Genomic DNA, 5,936 nt, shown 5'->3' with positions numbered 1-5,936 from the left:
TATGTGCAACAGGAAGAAATCAGACTATTAAACATATCTGCACCCACTGAGAGACCAGCAAATTATCTAATACAATTACTGACACATCTGAAAGAAGAAATCAATAATAACACAGTAATTGTAGGAGACCTCAACACGACCTTGTCAACACTTGATAGGTCAACCAGACTGAAACCCAACAAAAACATACTAGCACTGAAAAGAGTAATGGAAGAAAGGGGACTAGTAGTTATATATAGGACACTCTATCCCAAAAAACTTGGATACACATTCTTCTACAATGTACATGGCTCATTCTCCAGGATAGATTACATGCTGACACAAACAATATACCTGCATAAAATCAAGAGAATAGAAATCTTGCAGGCTACCTTTGCTGACCATAAGGCTCTGAAATTAGATGTGAACTACAAAGGCACACAGAAGAAAAATTATAACAATTGGAAATTAAACACCCTGCTACTGAACAAACAGTGGGTCCTAGATGAAACCAAAAAAGAAATCAAAACTTTCCTGGAAACAAATGATAATGAAGACACAAACTGCCAGCATCTATGGAACATAGCAAAAGCGGTCCTGAGAGGAAAATTTATAGCTCTATAAGCACACATCAGGAAGGAAGAAGGGGCATACCTGAATAACTGAATGATGCATCTCAAAAAATTAGAAAATGACCAACAAAAGGAACCAAACATAGGGAGACAGAAGGAACTAACAAAGCTGAAAGCAGAAATCCCTGAAGTGGAAAACCAAACAACAATCCAAAAGAGCAACAAAAGCAGAAGTTGGTTCTTTGAAAAAATAAACAAGATTAATAGACCATTGGCAAAACTCACAAAGAAAGAGAGAGAAATCTGTTAACCCATATTAAAAATGAAAAGGGGGAGATCACGACAGATATTGCAGAGATCCAAAGGGTCATCAGAGACTACTTTGAGAAACTTTATGCTACTAAACATGAGAACCTAGAAGAAATGGAAAAATTCTTGGACACTTATAACCTTCCACATTTAAGTAAGGAGGATGTAGCATATCTAAACACCCCCATTACTACTGAGGAAATTGAAACTGTAATCAAACATTTGCCCAAAAAGAAAAGCCCAGGCCCAGATGGATTTACTAATGAATTTTTTCAAATCTTTCAAGAGAAGCTACTACCATCCTAGCCAGGCTCTTCCATGAAATTGAAAAAATGGGAACACTCCCAAACAGCTTTTATGAAGACAACAATGCCTTGATACCAAAACTAGACAGAGATGCTGCCAAAAATAAAATTGCAGACCAATATTTCTGATGAATGCTGATGCAAAGATCTTCAACAAAATCCTGGCAAATAGGATCCAATGCATCATCAAGAAGATCATATATTACGACCAAGTAGGTTTCATCCCAGGAATGCAGAGATGGTTTAACATTCGTAAATCTATCAACATCATACACAACATCAACAAGAAGAAAAATAAAAACCACATTCATCATATCAATAGGTGCAGAGAAAGCATTTGATAAGGTCCAACATGCATTCTTGATCAAAACTCTTAGCAAGATGGGAATGAAAGTAATCTTCCTCAATCTAGTTGAAGCCATCTACCACAAGCCAATGGCAAATATTATCCTCAATGGAGAAAAACTAAAAGCCTTTCTTCTAAATTCTGGTATAAGACAAGGCTGTCCACTCTCACCACTCCTCTTCTTTCTATAGCGATCAGGCAAGAAAAAGATATCAAGGGCATCCAGATAGGAAAGGAAGAAGTCAAGTTCTCATTGTTTGCAGATGACATGATACTCTACTTAGAAAACCCTAAAGACTCTACCAAAAAAAAATCTAGAAACAATAGATTCATATAGCAAAGGTGGCAGGCTACAAAAATTAACGCACAGAAATCAATGGCCTTTTTATACACCAATAATGATAGGGAAGAGAAGGAAGCCAAGAAGGAAATCCCATTCACATTAGTGCCACACAAACTCAAATATCTTGGAGTCAAGTTGAGCAAAGATGTGAAAAACCTATACAAAGAAAACTATAAAGCCCTACTCCAAGAAATAAGAGAGGACACATGGAAATGGAAACACATACCGTGCCCATGGATTGGCAGGATTATTATCATTAAAATGGCAATACTCCCCAAAGCATTATACAGATTTAATGAGATACCCTTAAAAATACCCATGACATTCGTCAAAGAAGTGGATTAAACACTTATGAAGTTCATCTGGAACAATAAACACCCTTGAATAGCTAAAGCATTCCTAGGGAAAAGAAAAATGGGAGGCATTACTTTCCCCAACTTAAAAGTGTACTATAAAGCAATAGTTATCAAAACATCATGGTATTGGAATAAAGACAGACCCTCAGATCAGTGGAATAGGCTTGCGTTATCAGAGAACGTTCCCCATACATACAATTACCTAATTTTTGACAAAGGAGCAAGAAATCCCAAGTGGAGCAGGGAAAATCTCTTCAACAAGTGGTGCTGGCAGAACTGGCTAGCCACTTGCAAAAAAGCGAACATAGACCCCCAGTTAACATCATGTATAAAGGTAAAATCCAACTGGATTAAAGACCTTGATATCAGACCGGATACCATAAGGTATATAGAACAACACATCTGTAAAACACTCCATGACATTGAGACTAAAGGCATCTTCAAGGAGGAAACTGCACTTTCCAAACAAGTGGAAGCAGAGATCTACAGATGGGAATACATTAAACTGAGAAGTTTCTGCACCTCAAAAGAAATAGTGCCCAGGATACAAGAGTCACCCACCGAGTGGGAGAAATTATTCACCCAATACTCTTCAGATAAGGGGCTAATATCCAAAATATACAGGGCACTGACTGAACTTTACAAGAAAAAAACATCTAATCCCATCAAAAATGGGGAGAAGAAATGAACAAAGATTGGCACACTTCACAAAGAACCAGAACAATCAGTGCTGGCGGGGATGTGGAGTGAGAGGAACTCTTATCTACTGCTGGGGGGAATGCCGTCTATTCCAACTGCTATGGAAAGTGATATGGAAATTGAAGTCCCATTTGACCCAGCTATTCCACTCCTAGGTATATACCTTAGGAACACAGGAATACAATACAAAAACCCCTTGCTCTCACCTATATTTATTGCAGCACTATTCACAATAGCCAGGCTCTAGAAAAAACCAAGATGCCCTTCATCAGATGAATGGCTAAAGAAACAGTGGTACTCAATGGAATATTATGCAGTCGTCAGGAGAGATGAAGTCATAAAATTTTCTTATATATGGATGTATATAGAATTTATCATGCTTAGTGAAATAAGTCAGAGGGAGAGAGAGGCATAGAATAGTCTTACTGATCTATGGGTTTTAAGAAAAATAAAAGTCATTTATGCAACAATCCTGAGACATGATGGGAGGGCTAGAACTTCCAGCTCACTTCATGAAGCTCACCACAAAGGGTGGTGAGTTCAGCTGTAGAAATAACTACACTGAGAACTACCATAACCATGTGAATGAATGAGGGAACTGGAAAGCCAGCCTAGAGTACAGGTGGAGGTGGGGTGGGATGGAGGGAGATTTGGGACATTGGTGCTGGGAATGTTGCACTGGTGAAGGGGGGTGTTCTTTATATGACTGAAACCTAATCACAATCATATTTTAATCAAGATGCTTAATTAAAGTTATTATAAATAATAAAAAACAAAAATATTTTATACCAATAGAACTGAAAGAGTAGAAGCAAATATATATAATACAATACTTTATTTGAAAATAAGTTGGTCAGAAGATTCTCTATAAAGATTACTTTCATTAAGAACCTTTATCTAAACCTCCTTGATTTAATGAAATCTGTTTCTATCCATTTAAGCATAGTAATTTTATCCACACTATTATTATATTTCACAACTGGGGGGAAATGCTTTCAGAAATTTGTTATATCAAATATTTATTTTTTTATTTTTTAAATAATATTTAAGCGCCATGATTAAAAATATGATTATGGTTGAGTTTCAGTCATATAAAGAAAACCCCCTTTCATCAGTGCAACATTTTTTAACACCAATGTCTCCCATCTCCCTCCTTTACCCCCTCACCTGTGTTTGAGACAGGCATTCTACTTCTCTCACTCATTGACATTGTCATGATATGAAGCTCACCACAAAGAGTGGTGAGTTCAGTTAGAGAAATAACTACACTGACAACTATCATGACAACCTCAGGTATTTAAATCAAGCTCTATCAAATAAAACGCTAGGCAAAAACATATCTTATTTTCCCCAAATATATATATATATTTAGTTTTATGGGCCACACCCGTTTGATGCTCAGGGGTTACTATAGGCTAAGCGCTCAGAAATTGCTCCTGGCTTGTGGGGACCATATGCGATCCTGGGGGATCGAACCGCGGTCCTTCCTTGGCTAGTGCTTGCAAGGCAGACTGCTTACCTCTCACGCCACCTTGCCGGCCCCTCCCACAAATATTTCTAGCATACAATATATGCCCTAATAATTACTAGTTGAAGACACAATTCGAATTTTAATAAGTACTCTTGTAGCTAGTAAGCAGGCATGTGACAGACTAATGATAAAATAATACTGTAGGAATACGTAATTATTTTTTCACTATTAATCTGCCAAGTTTTAATCAGAAATAAGGATACTAATAACTACTTTTGCAGTAATTAAATCTTAGTCTCTGAGATTTTAATAATATAAAAATGACTAGATAGGTAGTTTGATGAAAGAGGCCAGCAGAGAGAAGAAACTCCACAACGTTAACTTTGTAAAATAAGAACTTTTGAGGAAAAACTTATAATTACATATCTGGAGATGGATAAACAAATCATATATTCTCCACCCAATCAGGTTATTTTGGGAAAGCATTTTTAAGTAGAAATAATTTTGTGGGGCCTGGCGGTGGCGCTAAAGGTAAGGTGCCTGCCTTGCCTGTGCTAGCCTTGGACGGACCGAGGTTCGATCCCCCGGCGTCCCATATGGTCCCCCAAGCCAGGAGCAACTTCTGAGCACATAGCCAGGAGTAACCCCTGAGCATTACCGGTGTGGCCCAGAAACCAAAAAAAAAAAAAAAAAAGAAATAATTTTGTTAATAATTTGTTAATAATGCAAATAATTTTACTTTTGATATTTTTCTTTTATTGCATTTTTCTATCTTTTATATGGAAAGCTGCCTAGTATCTATAGTTACTGATACTTGATGCACTCTGATAGATGTGTGGTGCTAGCATTTGACATATAGGATTTACTGGTAGAATACTTAAATGAGTATATATACAACTAACTTCTTGAGCACACACAAATGACATCCAACTGGTCTTTGGCATCTGTGAAATGTTCAGCTTCATACCAAGAATTGGTATATTGCTTGTATAAGGATACCAATACAGAAATAGAAATCTATGCTCAAGAAGGTGAGACGGGGCCGGAGGTGGCGCAAGAGGTAAGGTGCCTGCCTTGCCTGCGCTAGCCTTGGACGGACCACGGTTCGATCCCCCGGTGTCCCATATGGTCCCCCAAGCCAGGAGCGACTTCTGAGCGCATAGCCAGGAGTAACCCCTGAGCGTTACCGGGTGTGGCCCAAAAACAAAAAACAAAAAAAAAAAAAAAAAAAAAAGAAGGTGAGAGAAAGAAATACATATCATCTTAACCAATATAATTATTTCCATATGCAAGGTATGTTCATGCAAAATAAAATTTGTAAGGCTCTGGGTAAAGAAATGCCAAGTTCTAAAGTTCTAGGTGGTCCAAGCAGGAGAGTTGAGAATGTGGGATTTCGGGGTGTTCTTTGTAGTCATTCAAACAATTGTAATTTTCTCCCTTCCCTGAAAAGCAAAGCAGAGTTTTATGACCATGGTTCCAATTGTTATTAGCTGCCTCTAAGTATAATAATAAAAAACCATGACATGCATTTTCATTGACAAAGCTTTAAAATCAAT

The sequence above is a fragment of the Suncus etruscus genome, chromosome 13 (assembly GCF_024139225.1).
Source record: "Suncus etruscus isolate mSunEtr1 chromosome 13, mSunEtr1.pri.cur, whole genome shotgun sequence".
NCBI lineage: Eukaryota > Metazoa > Chordata > Mammalia > Eulipotyphla > Soricidae > Suncus > Suncus etruscus.
This window is presented reverse-complemented; position numbering follows the sequence as displayed.